The sequence below is a fragment of the Olea europaea genome, chromosome 12, assembly GCF_002742605.1.
Source record: "Olea europaea var. sylvestris chromosome 12, O_europaea_v1, whole genome shotgun sequence".
Lineage (NCBI taxonomy): Eukaryota > Viridiplantae > Streptophyta > Magnoliopsida > Lamiales > Oleaceae > Olea > Olea europaea.
This window is the reverse complement of record NC_036248.1, coordinates 16,410,153-16,426,497: the sequence shown is the minus strand read 5'-3', so window position 1 is coordinate 16,426,497 and position 16,345 is coordinate 16,410,153. Positions and strand designations below refer to the sequence as shown.

The following is a 16,345-nucleotide window of genomic DNA, read 5'->3' as shown; positions in this document are numbered from 1 at the left end:
CAGTCACAAGCTCGGATGGAGGAGCATAAGATGTTGCTGAAGGAGGCACAGACTCAAGAAGAGGATGAGAAGTACAATTAAGGTCAGCACATGGGAGACACGGAGAAGATGCCTTGTGATGCTTCGAAGTCATATATTTAGGATCAATTTGTTCACAAGATAAAGAAGGATCAATAGGATCCAAAAAGGTGACAAAATTAGTGGAGACCTGGGAAGGAAGAGTGGAGTTCTTGTAAGGAAAATGATGCTCAAAAAACTGCACATGACGAGAGCTATAATCACGATTAGATTTTGTATCTAAACAACAAAAACCTTTATGAAGTGAACTATAGCCTAAAAATACACAAGGGAGAGATCGTGGAGAGAGTTTGTGAGGCATATAGTCACGAAGAAAAGGAAAACATAAACATCCAAAGGTTCAGAGAGAAGAATAAAAAGGAACTTTACCATACAATACTTTATGAGGTGTCTTGCTACCAAGAACCAGTGATGGAAGTCGATTGATGAGATAACAAGCTGTAGAGAAAGACTCAATCTGCAATTGTAAAGGAACATTAGAATGAAAGAGCAAGGTTAGTCCGATTTTGGTGATATGCCTATGTTTACGCTTGGTAATGCCATTTTGGTTTGGAGTGTAAGGACAAGATATTCGTTAAATTATACCACACTCATGAAGATAAGAAGTGAATTTGTTATTAGTAACTTAGTTCCACCGTCACGTTGGAATGATTTTATGTTCCTGTCAAATTGATTTTTGACATTAGTGACAAAACGAACAAACATATCAAAAAAATCTGATTTGAGCTTGAGAGGAAAAATCCAACTAAAACGAGAGAAATCATCAATCAAGACACAATAATATTTAAATCCTGACGGAGAGGTAATCAAAGACAGTTCCCACAAGTCACGGTGAATTCGTTCAAATAAAAAAGAGCAACATTGAACTAAATTAGAGAAAGGTAAACGATGATTCTTTCCCAATTGACAACCAAAACAACGATCATTATTAAAATTGTTCTTATTGGAAATTAAAATAGCACCATGCTTATGTAAAGAAGACAAAATCCTAATAGAAGAATGTCCTAAACGTGCATACCAAATGATGGAGGTAGCACGATTATTACAAAGAGCAATAGAAGACAAAAATTACATGGGCACGATCAAGTACATAGAGGCCTTTCTCACATCGGCCGACTCTCTTCACCGCTCTTGTTGCCAGATCCTGTATGACAAAGCCAGAAGAAGAAAATGTTATCGAACAATTGTTCTCTTGAGTAAGCTTACTGATGGAAATAAGATTTTTGGTAATGCCAGGAACAAGAAGAACATTAGACATAGGTAACGAATGGGAAGCAACAATAGACGAAATAGAACCAACACGAGATATAGGTAAAGAATGACCATTACCAACAAACACCCTCTCATTACCATTGTGAGGGATGGAGGAGTCTAGAGTTGATGCATCATTAGTCATATGCGATGTCGTCCTTGTATCCGTATACCACTCGGTTTCGTGAGAGTCTTCAAGAGAGGTTGTTGAAAAAGCTTCAATGAGACCACCATCTTTAGCCTTTTTCAGCAACTTACCAAGTTTATAACACTTCTTAGCTGTGTGATTATCTTTGCCACACCACTGGCAAGTAACAACAGCAGATTTGGAAGAGTCGCGGCTGTCCATTTTGGAAAAGGAGTGTGTTTGTTTCGGCCAGCAGAAATAATGGAGAAGTCGTGGCTGGCAATGAAAGCATATTGTTGTTGGACTTCACCATGGATGGATCGAGAGAAGAGCTCATGGCTAAGAGCTTGCGGGACCATGGTGGCGAAGGAAGGCAATGGACATTGTAACAGCATAGTGGTAGAAAAAAATTATAATCAGGGCCAAGACCACAAAGAAACTAATGCACCTTGTTTGTATTATCAACTAACTTCCCAATGGCAGAGAGTTGGTCACAGAGAGAGCGAGCATAGTCAGCCACACTACGAGAGCCACGCTGGAGCAATTGAAGTTCATCTTTCAGCTGAATTTCACGTGTCTTGGAGCTGTGAGAAAAAGATTTTTCGAAAGTCAACCAAGCATCACGTGTAGTAGCACAATTGACAACCTCGACCATACACTCCTCAGACAAGGAAGTAAAAATGAGGCTGAGCAACATACAATCTTGAGTACGCCATTTCTTGTAGGCTGGATTTGGACCTTGGGTAGTTCCTTCAGTCATGAGAGGAGAAGGTGCAATGGATGATCCGTCTAAGAAGCCCATGAGATCCTGGCTTTCAAAAAGGGGAATAAACTGACTGTGCGACAAAGGAAAATTGGAGGAAGTGAGTTCGATGGTCACCATATGGATCATCGTATTGAGCGAAAGCAGAGAAGAGATAGAATCAGCCATGAAAAGGAAATTCTTTGTTGTATTTTATTGAATACATTGGTAGTGTATTTATACACAAAATATAGTGAAAGATAAGTCTAAACTATGTACATGATAAATACAAAATAAATTAGAACCTAATCTAGTTAACTAAACAGGAGTATATAGTTGGAGGTGATAAGGATAATGCTTTCTATTATTCATCAATATCTTCAACAATGGATCATTCGCCAATAAGCACATACTAGTCCTTTTAAAGTTGCCATTTCTGAAAATACAAACCACACTGATCCACCTCTTGCTCTTTCTTCTACTCAAGCATATATTGTAAAAATCGTTAAAGCTAAACAAGTACACGATAATTGTGCAGCTTCCTCCCCTAAATCTCAAAGTGACAAAACTAAAACTGAACCAAGTAACGATTCTCAAATTCAAAAGCCCAAGGTTGTCATTAAAGACCTTGACAAAATTAGAGCATAAACTATTCATCACGTTCAAAAACATCAGATTTATGGATCACCCAAAAAAAAAAAAGGAAAAAACCCAAAAAAAAAGGAAAAAACAAAAATTATAGTTACTGAGCTAGGAGTCATATTTATGGATTAAGCGATGTTTTGTATATGGGCATATAAATATAATTTTCTAATAATCCCGCATTAGATTTCATATCAGAATCGAATAGATTATAGATGCATTACTCAACTTCCCATCTAGTCAAATTTAGCAAAAAAATCAGGAAATATAACAAAGAAATGATGAAAGAAGAGTATGCTAAACATTGTCACAGTAGAATAACCATAAAAGGTAACGAAATAAAGTAAAGAAATAGAAAAAATACCAAGAAAATCAAGAGATTTTATACAGTATCTACAGAACCAGAAAGCGATTTCCGATAATAAGAGAGGCAGAGGCAGTAAAACGCAAATGGGTTAAAAGGTGCAAGGGATAGACCTAAAAGCAAGTCTTTTTAAAATTTTCGGCACGTTAATGACGTTAATCGCTAGATTCGATGAACAATCAAGCAAAATCACCCAAATTCAAAGAAAATAATAATAATAATAATAAAACTGTAAAAGACAAACAATCATGTAGTGATCCATTGTTAATTATACAGGTTTTTGGTTTATGTGTTTTTGGGCAAATGTGAATAGTAACTAGTTTTCATTTTAGCAAAAAGACTTCAATAATTTTGAATCGTTGTGAAATCTAGTGTTCTAGGTGGCGATGGTGGTCGACTACAAAGGAAGAAGGTAGAGGGTCTTCTGCTTTCACGCACAGTAATGGAAAATGGGTTGTTTCGTTGTGTTTTTTTCAATTTTGCCGTGTTTTTACTGAAAATGCACAAAACATCATTTTAAACGTTTTGTGTTTTTAGTACATTTTTTTTTTTGTTTTCGAAAAGTCATTTTTGAAAATGGGAAAGAGAACATGTTTTTACGATTTTGAAAAATCGAAAATAGAAAACGGATTGAAAATAGCATAAAGAACAGCCCCTTAAATTTTAAACCCAGTGTACTACATTTCATATAATTTACTTTCATTAAATCTCGCTCTCTATTTTGAGTAAAGCATTTATATCATGATCTCAATTAAATCTTTTTTATAGTTTGGATTAGATTATTATGTAAAGGTATATCTATAATAAATGAAGATAAAGATTTTAAAGTAAAATCACATTTTTTAATGGTTATTTAATAGTATTAGATGTATCGAAAACTGTTTTAACAATGATATCATAGTTGTTTTGTATATTATTAATTTATTATTTCAGAAGTCTAACAATGAAATTAATTAAATGAATAGAAATTGGAAATTTTTTGAATCGCCACATATATGAACTCAAATCGTATACACTTTAACTTTCGGGTGAATGGTCATATTGTCAGTTGCCTTCGGTGCACAGTATAGGATAAAATTATTACGATACAACGGTTATTGTTGACAATATCCATATTATTTTTATTTTAAATTTTTTATTTTTGAATACTATCAAATAATGTTGAATATGCATTGTCAATTTCTCAACTCTCAAGTGTTGAAATTAAAAACACAACGGTTATTTTTGTTATTGTAAAAAATCATCAACCTACTTTACTTAATATATTTCCAATGTTAAAATAATCACCATAATATGTGGTGAACATAGCACAAACACAAAATTCTCTAGATGGGAAAGTTTTTTCTCATTCATTTCGTTGGACTATAGGAATATGATAAAATATGAACAAATATACTGTAATTTATCTCAAAGAAGATAAAAAGAATTAAGGAAACACTACATCTCAATCTATAATGATTTTGATTAGGCATTTAATTGTCATGATTTTTGAGAAAAAAATAATAATATATGAATTAGATAATTAAGGGTTTAACAAGGGTAAACTATTTATTTACAGTATTTCCAATAGACTTTATATTTTTAAAGATTATTTTCCCAACTAACTCTTTAAGGGTTGACTCTTTGAAATAGAGAGCATATTATGTTTAAAGTTCTTGGAGATGCTCTTAATCCTTAATCTTTTCCAAAAGTTATCTCCAGCCAATTTTTCCTCTCTCTCTCTAATTCTCAACTTGCGAGAAATTAGCAAAGTGAGGTATACCTGACTTTTGATGAATGATAAAATAGTCCATCTATTTAAACCCATTAAAAATAAAATAAATAATTTTGGTACACAAAATTATTATAGTTTATCAAACAAATTTTAAAATAAGAAAATATTATTTCTTCCTCCATGAATTCCACCACTAAGGCCCAACACTCATTACCATCCCTAGCGTGAACAACAAAGGGAGAAATCCCTCGATATTTTGCAAATACTGAAATAAAAAATGGTATTCATGAAAATCAAATTCGAAATGGCCTAGATTGGGTGTGATGTGAAAAGATTGATGTATTTGTTTTAATTTTTCTTTTATATTGCTTTTAGTCTTTGGATTAAGAGTAATGTTATTTGTATATAATGATAACACTGAAAAGAGAAGAAGAGAAAAAAGATGGAAAGAAAAGAAATTCAATTATCATAATCATTCTCACTCTTTTATGCTGTCATTATGTATAAATGACATTACTCTTGGACTAATTGCCTTTTTAAAAGATGGACTCGGCATCTAAAATGGATGGAAGTAGTGAAAAAATCCTTAATATGCCAATTTAAAAAAAAAAAGAATAGGGACAAAAACTAGAAAAAAATTAGTTATGAACAAAATTGCAACTTTTAAAAAAGAACAGAACTAATATATTCAATTTTCTTATAACAATCCAAAATTAAGGCCCATTTTGACAACCTTTAAAAATTTATAACCCGTTTGGCTCCCATTCTCATCCCATTTTTTCAAAAGATTTCAAGCATTTGTGGACCCCAGTGTTTATAAATATGTTAACAAGTCAACACATGACCCAAAAAATGAAGATACATTGACACCAACAGATGAACTACAGCCATCAAATGCGTTGAAAATGGTAACGCATTTTTCGAACACCAACACACGAAGCAACAATATAAAAAGAAGTGCACATAAACTTCGATCAATATAGCCCCCGTTGTACGACTACTAATGTAGTACTTATACCATATAATCATGTAGTTGTTGCCACGAACATGTCCTCTTCGTCGATTGCATCTAGCTCACGCGACAGTTTCATCCTGTTCATCGAGAAGGTCAATTTCAACTTCATCATCATTCACTTCTTCGACTATTCGAAAACCCTCATCCGGCCGACCGTTTCTCATCAGGAAGTTATATATTCCTATTGAAGCCACAACCACATTAATTTGCACTCTCATACTGTAAGCTGACATTCAATCTAGAATCTTTAATCTTTGTTTCCAAACACTGAACGATCGCTCAATAATGTTATGACACGACGAGTAATGAAAATTAAACCGCCCGTGTGCATTACGAAATCGACGACGTTGTCCACCAGCAGAGTTCCCAAACTCTTAGAAATGATATATTATATCAGACTCTTTAAGGGAGCCATATGCTAAGGCCTATATGCGAACTCGAGTAAAAAAGGTAATATTTCCCATTCGCGGGTTGTGGAAAATTGATTTTCGGACTATGTACAGCTCGGGCCAATATGCGACTATCGTGCATATTCCCTGTTGTTCCTGGAAATACGAACGTAAAACAGGATGACGTCGTAGGTTGTAGAAGGTTCTATGTTGGAATACTCTTTCTTCCAATGAAATTCTCTCTTCTGTGACGCGGCAACACAGCTCCGATGTGGGTACCGTCAATTACCAATGCAATACTGTAATTACACGAATAAATAAAACCATTCTCGGGTTCAAAATATTCCTCAATTTCGCAGGACAACAAAAAATTTTAATATGGAATACGTGAAGCAAACCTGAAATAGGAGATAACGCTTCGGATTTGAGCAATGGTGGGCTGCATCTTTGTTGTACAATGGATCTGGTTTTATCATGGTTGTCGCGAACATTAAACATATATACATCATCGTCTTAAAATAGTGTGATATGGTCTGCAACGAGTAACTGAACCGAGTTTACACTTGTCGATATCATTTTTTGTGCGAAAGTATACACAAGAACATTTCCACTTGTTTCGTACACGTCAATATTCGTGCTGCTTAAAATGCCATACTCATCACGAAGAATGTGCATAAAGTGCATAAACATGCGCAAATACATCCTAAATTCCTGGAAACAAGTTTGCGGATAGACATGCAAATCTTGTAGCATGAAAATGTGGCCACACCGCTTAGTCGAGAATAAATATCGACGAGTACTTGTAAACAATATGCTCGGCAACTCGTGAATATTCGAGTGATGTGGTAATGTCCTCCTTTAACTGTTGTATCATGTATTCTTCAGAACTCCATTCGTCGTCAGACATCAACTCAATGTTGCAATCTGTTTCCAAACATAAGTACCCCATTGAGTCGTCGGACATCTCTTTTGATTACGTTGACATGAAGTAGCGACGAATCTAATGACGTGGATGTCAACAACAAATTTGATGCTTAGAAACAATATGTAACGTGGGAGAGTGTTTGCAGATTTTTTACAATTCGATCTTGTCAACAATCTTACAACATGGCCATGTGTTTGCATTTGTTATTTATAGAATGCAAGTGATATTAATGATGGCCCTTTTGAAAAGAAAGTTTGAACATTAAATGAAAACACAATCAAGTTGCAGGGAATATATTCCCTGCCAATTAAAATGTTGTTTTCCATTTGTTCACAACAATTACATGAGCAAAGGAATATGACAATAGTAAAAATACAAATCATAACCATGAAAATAGGCTAGTTTCACATGTGCCACAAAAAATTTCTCGCAGGAGAATTCAGATACAGCTCTAGTATACCGGTAATATAAATAAAAGAGAGAGAAAACTGCTGATCACAGTACCCTAATACTGTACAAATCACCCCTTTCGCTAAAGCGATATATTGTCTCGCTTGAAGCAGACTCCACAAACTTGAAGCGCAGAAATGGTGTCTTGGCAGTACAATATGAATTGTGATTATCTTTGTCGCGAAAGAACCACAGGGCGAACAGGTGAAGCACATCACCCTCTTTCACATACATAAATGATAGAAGTTTGTCAACGTACTCGACGACCGGCATTCCTCAATTACGATATGATCTCGCAATTGAGGCAAGATTGTTTTAACACTAACCATCTGCTCAAGTGATGCAAAAACATCTCGCGCACTGTACCTTTTTCTCTTTTATTTATCTCTCCGTTGTTTGCCTTTTCGTTTATCACCACTTCGTTTCCTGGATATATTCATGGAAGAGTTTCCTCTTTCTTTGCTTGGACTTCCACTATAATCGGTTCCCTTCACGTTGATGGGCAACTTATCACCTCCGTCCTATTTGTCACTGTCTGTACTCAGGTTGAAACCACTATATGATAGCTTTGTTGGGGACAACACGTACTTCGTCGCGTCGTCGTACAATTTTCCATACGTGTTGTAAATCTCGTTGTAGTCTAACGCTTGTACTTCATATATTTCGGGTTATCTTGAATGCACAAAAAAGACAGTAAATGAACTTTGATGCAAAAATAAATAAATAAATTATGTGCATGACTGCATGAACGTCAAAACATGACGGAAACCTCAATCGAATTCAATTAACAGCAAAGAACTCATACATAAATTGGCAGCAAAAACATCTTTCTATTAATCTAAATCATGTTATGATGCTAGTATTTGCACTTATTTGTAGATGAATATATTTGTAAAATTAATGGAATTTTTTTTATCTTGTACTCAATTTTTCTTCATACTAACTTCCTATAACCTTTAAGTTTACAACAGGAGTAGGTTAATTGTCATCAAGACCTCATCCACGAGAAGACAAGAATCACAAAATTAATTGATATAGAAATATCATCTATTGTGTGTATATACCACCATAGCAACAGCACGTTAGTATGTTGAAATTAAAATCAAACACAAAATTTAGAAGTATTTGTCATAAGCTAATAATCCCGAATCACACTCAAGGAATACCAGCCCAAAAACTCAAGTAGAAAAAACATCACAACCAGTTATCTTCTCTGGGAAAATGTAGAGGTTTGCGAAAACCCTCTGAAAAGCAAAAAACTTTATCGTAAATGAAGAAAATCCCAAAGTTTCTTGCTTATGAGTAATATATAAAACCACAATGGTTAAATTAAATTAATTTTCTTGTTTGAAATTTTCACTCCTAGTAAACCATTCATGAAAAGAAGGTCAAATAAGAAGAAAAGAAATAAGCTTGAGACTAAGAAACAAGTTACTACAGTGACAGCATCGGCAATTCAACGATAGTTCAGGAGCGAGTAAATCGTTTCAAATGTGATTGGTGAGCACATGCATACATTTAACTGGTTTTAATTCAAAATTATATTATCGATGTGCAGTTGTGGACTGAAAGTAGAGTTGTAACGCTTTCTCAAAACTGAACTCGAAAAATCCAGTACCTTGATTTTTGCTTCCCAAAATGCTCAGGGGCGACGATTGTATTGGTCCTTGAGAGGTACTCAATTCTTGTGCATTGCAACAGTTCAAATAGGAGTTCTTCATTTGCGATATAGTCCAGTTTTTTCCAAATGACTTGTTAAACATTTTTGCGATACTTTATCATCCTTTTGTGGAGAAGCATTTGTCTTGTCGGCGGCCTTTGACAATTACAGTTTTGCAAGTGGCAATGACTACCTTGCACTCCGACGAGTTCCATTTCCCAGACTTTCGCACCGTTGGTTGTGGATCTTGAGGGTTGGATGGCGCAAAGTGCATCAGATCTGTGCCACCATTGGTGTTATGTTGCAGGGAAAATGTATGAGAAGGAGTTCGGTGAAAATTGAACAAACGAAGAACCTGAATTAGTCGCACACGGATGAAGGGATGGGGAAAAATTCTGAGACTACTCTCAATCTTGCGACATTTGAAGAAATGTAAAGACACATGTCAAATGCAAAAAATGTTGGCAACTTTCACAATGAATAGATTTTACACTTAGGGAATAGGAGAAAAATATGACTGCATTTGCAAATAGCGATGTAATGTTGGCCCAAAACAAGAAGAGTAAAGAAAGTTTTACCAGGTGTTCGAGGAATAGTTCTACTGTGGTCCGTAATTTTCCATTCTATCCGATGAACGTGTGGTGCAAGACTATCGATTTAAAGGAGGGGAAAAGCCCGGCGTCGAATGGATGATGGGAGAGGACTTGGAGTGACGTGTTCGCCGGATGGCTAATTGAAAACCCAAGGATTGTGGAAGAGCTAATTTCCCGTCGGTAAAACACCCTACGATGAAACTAGAGTGGTAGGACACAACGTCCATTTCCATGTGAAGAGATCCGATTGCAAGTTCCTCAAACGGTATGGTCTTGTTGTTAGGTGAGATTATTGGTAGGCTGAAATGGTGATGGCATAACTGACATTTGTAATTACAAAATGGGGGCAAAATGGGGACACTTGTCTCAGTGGCATTTTGCCGATTTCTATCTCTTAAGAGTATTTCTAACTGCTTGTCCCGTGTTGTCATGTTAATATTGCAGAGAAATGAGATTTGGTCGTTTTCATATTTTTTAACCACACATTCTTTAAAAATACTATTCAACACTCTTTAATTTTAGAAATAATGAATGTCAAACAAGGCCAAAATGCAACCCTAGTTAATGGGTCCCATTGGATTTCTTACTGCACAACAATGAGGTACCACTATTCTAGTTTTCTAGACATTTGGTGTGGCTACTATGCAAATGGAGGCGGTGGAAAATTCAACGAATGTTACTGAGCTTATATATTTATTTTATATTGGTCATCTCACTTTAATTAATTACACTTTGATAACTTGATTTATTTTTATATTTTAATTTAACCATTTCAACTTTACACAAGACCATACTAATAGAGTAATTCCACGTCGCCAATGGGGTATGTGACGACTTCGCACCTTTTCTAGTTTAAATTAAAAACGCTTGCCAATTCTACATTTTTATTGTTGTATCAAATGCACAAGAGGCATAAGTGTAAGAAGATCCACTTTGTTAGAAATTTGGATTGAAATCAACCTATTTTGCTTCGGATTGATTCATAGGTTGATCGGTAGGTTATGTTGGGTTGAAATTTTTAGCCAAACAATCATGATGATTGGTTCAACTCAGCTTTTATTAAAAAATTATACTATCATAATAATTTTTAGTTGTCGCTGATTATTTAAATTTCAAAAATAACTTAAATGATGTAATTTGCAAATATATGAATGAGAAAAGTAAGTTTTTCATTTTAAATTATAAATTATAAATTGACTTGTTTGCCCAACAAGCTTGATTAACCTGCATTTTGTCGTGTTCGGAACCTAGTTTGGTCCACAATTTTAAGAGCTCGTTTGTTCCACATTTTTTCAACAAAAATGCATTTTAAGCATCACATCATGGGTCCTACCTTAGAGTGTTGAAGTCAAAAATTGTAGGCTGATTTGACGGAAAAAATGTATTATTTTACAAAATAATGTGCACCGAACGAGGGCTAAAGATGCTTTGGATTAGGTTTTGTTAGACCATATTGTTAGATGAGTTGATTAAGGCCTAGACTCTAAAGGTCTAAGTTGAGCCTATATGGATGCGGGTCAGTTTAGCTAGTCACTTTATTTTAACTCTCCTAATTTTTGTAATCCTCATCCATTTTGTTTAGCATGTAAATTGATTTTTGGAAAATTACTTCTTTTCAACATTCATCTTTAACTATATATTTTAAGTCCTTGTTTGAGCCACATTATTTTCATAAGAATGTATTTTTGAATAGTGTATTGATGAAAAATGTGTGGTTAAAAAAATAAGGAAAAGTTTTGAATTGACGTGTAATATTATTTTATTGAAAAATGTGTGGTTGAAATGATATCAAATTATTGTTTGAGAATATATTTTTTTTTCAAAGAATGTGGCTCAAATAGAGCTTAAAAATAAATAAATTATTTTCCACATTTTTCCATAAGTTTTTTTAACTATAGATTCTTAAAATAAAACAATGTTCCGTATAAAAAAATCAACTTCGCACGAAAACTTATTATCAAATAAGGCCAAGTCATTCCTTGTTAGTCACACGAGACTTGCTATAGTTTTGATACAATAACACGTGCTCTTGTCAAATTGAAATATGAAGTTGAACGATCAAATTTAAACAAAGCCCCGTTTGATACCAATTTTTTTAAAATGCATTTTTGTCTCTCTTCTTTTCAACTACACATTCTTTAGTAAAATAATATTATACGTAAATAAAAAAAAATTTCTTATTTTTCAATAACACATTTTTCATCAATTTACTACTTTAAAATGCATTTTTACATAAAAAAATAGGTATCAAATGCCCTCTAAATATAAGTTGGATGACCAACGCGGAAAATTTCTATAAATTGGGCGACCTCCAAGGATTGGAACCTTATTTTTCCAAAGTATATTGCTTGAGTTAATAGTGTTGTACATTAAGCTTCTATTTGATGATCATTATTTTACAAAAATAAAGTTTTGAATAATGACTTTTTGGCTAATATGTGGTTAAATTGCAAGGAAAAATTTTGGATTTATATATATAATTTTTTTGTATGAATATGTGGTTGAAATTGTGTATGTGAAATAAAAAGTTCTAAAATAATAGTTGTCAAACAAAGATTAAGATTAATAAGAGATAAGTCAAATGCAGAGGGCAAAAGTACTTAAGGGTACAACTGTGTAATGTAAGTTAGGGAAATAGCGATTACATCCCATTCCAACCTATTATTGCTCTTTTAAATTTTTTAAACTCCGTTTGGGCTTCACTTTAATTTTATACTATAAGTACATAATTTAGTTATATAATGATTTATGTACACAGATTGTAGTGAGATATGACTTGGAAACAGAGGCTACATCTAATTCCAGTCTATTATTGCTCTTTTAATTTCTTAAGTTCTCGTTTGGGCTCAATTTTAATTTTGTACATGTATACAATATATTTATATAATGACTTACATATATATGATATGGTGAAATATAATTATGTCATAATTTCTTCAATTAAATAAAAAAAATTCACTACCTTTTTCACATCTTAACTGTACGTAAACTATTATATAACTGTTTATTTACAAGTAATATTATTATTCAATTTTAATACATTTTTATCTTTTATCTTTTTAATCGCACATTTTTCAATAAAATAATTTTACACGTAAACTCAAAATATATATGTTTTAATCATACTTTTTTTTTTAAAAAAAAATCACTATTATAAAATATATTTTCCTCAAAAAGTATATTAAAATATATCCTAAATAGATACTAGTTCCTGTTTGGTATGAATTAAAATTCAGATTTCTAATTTAAATCAAGGCCAAAATTAATTCTAATAATATATTTTACAAAAATCACAACTTTTCAAAACTGTTTATTTACAAGTAATATTATTATTCAATTTTAATACGTTTTTATTTTTTTAATTGCACATTTTTTAATAAAATAATTTTAAGCGTAAACTCAAAATATATATGTTTTAATCATACACTTAAAAAAAAACACTATTATAAAATATATTTTCCTCAAAAACATATTAAAATATATACCAAATAGAGACTGGTTCCTGTTTGGTATGAATTGAAATTCAGATTTCTAATTTAAATCAAAGTCAAAAATAATTTTAATCATATATTTTACAAAAATCACAACTATTCAACTATATATTTATTATTTTTTTTATAAAAAAAATCTACTAAAATCTGGTTTAATAGAAGCTAAATACATATAAAAAAAAAGCCACAATGCTAACAAAAATTAGAATGATTGGATTATGCTATACATACATTAATTTATTCGAAGTCAGTCCTTATGTGAGGAGGGTGAACACCGTTATAAATAACTTCTATTAAAAAAGCTCATCAAGTTGCTACTATTGATGGAACAGTAAATGAATCCCAAATTACTGTACAAGAAAGAAGAAAATGACGTCATTTTTATCTATATATTTTTCCTACTTCTCACTGTTGAAATTCTTTTTTTCATTCTTTCTTTATCTTCTTTAGCTAATGTCCATCCTGATCTTTGCTCCTTATTTTCGACGATCATACTAAGCAACCATAATCCTTATTTTCAAGTATAATAATTTCTATTGATTGATTTACGCAGTTGAAGAGGTGTATGAATTTAAATATCTCTTTCTACTCATCTTTCTTCTCGAAAAAAAATTTGCTGGTTGTAATGGTTAGTAGTGTTTTCTTCGTATTTTTTATGAAATTGATTTAGATTTTGTTTCAGGTTGTATAAAAAAACGCATATTTTCCTTTCCACCTTCTTGTTTAGGTTGTATAATTAATTATTTTCCTAGAAAGTATTTTCTGATCTTAGTTGGGTAAATTGACGTTAATTTGGTAAATCCATTTTTGTTGGAATACCGAGAAAGTATTCCTTCAGTATAATCTTTGATGTTAATTTGGTGAATTCATTTTTATTAGAATATCGAACATTTATTTTTATTAATTTTATTGTTGATGCTTAAAAAAAAAAAATTTGCTCCACGCTATGCAGAGTAACGCTGCATTTCGTGGGAGCAAATTGTGGAGTTGTTCCACAAAGTGCGAAGTTACTCCGCACAAAAGTGCGGAGCAACTTCGCAGAGCAACTCTGCACTGTGCGGAGAGATCAATTTTCTCCGCACAGAGCAAATACCTTGCGGAGAGATCAACTCTTTTTACACAGTGCGGAGACTTTTTCCAAACTCTCCAAATAGTTTACACTAAACCCTTCAGAGAGTTTGGAGATTTTTTTTTTGTTTATTGTTCATCTTTTTCTATTAGGTTTTTTATTTTTTCATATTACCATATTTTTTGACCAATGTCGAGTTATCTCCAAACTCTACGGAGTTAGATTTTTTTTCCACGTTTCTCTTTCTTTTTATTCTCTTTGGTTTTCTTAAATTTAAACTATTTGATTTTTTATTTTTTTAGTTTACTTTTGATATATAATATATATGTAAACATTCCTACATAAGAAATAAATAAAATAGTTTAACAAAAAAAAAAAAAAATCTTTTCGCACTGTGCGGAGAAATCAATTGATCTCTCTGAACCGTGTAGAGAGATCAACTCTTTCCGCACAGTGCCTATGGAGAAACTCTACGCTCTTGGTTTTTTTTTTTTTCGTTTTATCTATTTGGTTTTTATTTATTTTTAGATTACCATAGTTTTTCACTAATGTCGAGGTATCTTCAAACTCTTCGGATGCTCCGCACGCACTGAGCTACGATTTTTTCCCATTTTTATTTCTTTTTTACTCTCTTTGGTTTTCTTAAATTCAAACTATTTGATTTTTTATTTTTTTTAGTTTACCTTTGATATATAATATATATGTATACATTCCTACATAATAAACAAACAAGAAAATAGTATAACAAAAAAAATAAAAAAATCTCTTTGTATGGTTCGAAGAGATCAATTGATCTCTCTGCATAGTGCAGAGTTGTCCGTAACTCCGCACACTTTGTGCAGAGTGTTCGAAGTAACTCCGCACTTTGCTTCCACGAAATGCGGAGTTACTCCGCACAGTGCGGAGCAATGTTTTTTGTTTTTTTTAAGCGTCCATAATAAAATTAGCAAAATTAAATGTTCGGTATTTCAACAAAAATGAATTCAACAAATTAACATCAAAGATCACATTAAAGCAATACTTTTCTCGATATTCCAACAAAAATGCGGAGTGTGCGGAGAGATCAAGTAATCTCTCTGAACTAGGCGGAGAGATTTCTCCACCTCTCTCTGCATAGTGCGGAGAGTTTGGAGAAACTTTTTTTTTGTTTATTCTTAATTTTTTATCTATTTGGTTTTTTATATTTTCATATTATCATACTTTTCACCAATTTCGAATTATCTCCAAACTCTGTAGAGAGTTTGGATAGCTCTATGGAAAAACTCTCCAGAGAGTATAGAGAAACTTTTTTATTTTTTGGTTTATTCTTCATTTTTTTCTATTTGGTTTTTTATTTTTTCATATTACAATACTTCTCACCAATTTCAAATTATTTCCAAACTTTCCAGAACTAGATTTTTTTTCCATATTTCTCTTTCATTATGTTCTCTTTGATTTTCTTAAATTTAAAGTATTTTATTTTTTATTTTTTTAGTTTACCTTTGATAAGAAAAAAAAAAACTTGACCAAAAAAATTCTCTACACTGTGGGAAGAAATCAATTGATCTCTCCGAACTGTGCGGATAGAGTGCGGAAAGTTTGGAGAGAAACTCTCTAGAGAGTTTGGAGGTGTTTTTGCAAATTCTCTGAAGAAACTCAACAAATATAGTTTAACTTTCTTCAATAATTTCCAAATCTACTAGAGAAGTTAATGTAGACATTTAATTTTTGTGGATTCTCATAATTAAATTTCAATAAAAGAGGGCTAATAAATTTAATATATATATATATATATATATATATATATATAAATTAGATATATATATATATATATATATATATATATATAAATTAGC

At 32.4% G+C, this 16,345-nt stretch overlaps 1 long non-coding RNA gene across 1 annotated transcript; it reads right to left on the bottom strand.

The window, feature by feature from the left end:
• Positions 1-7,620: 7,620 nt before the first annotated feature.
• Positions 7,621-10,281, bottom strand: LOC111406994. Its single transcript, XR_002705014.1, has 3 exons — positions 9,936-10,281; positions 9,316-9,636; positions 7,621-8,369 (listed from the first exon to the last, which is right to left on the bottom strand). It is a non-coding gene; the product is annotated as an uncharacterized LOC111406994 (long non-coding RNA).
• Positions 10,282-16,345: the final 6,064 nt, after the last annotated feature.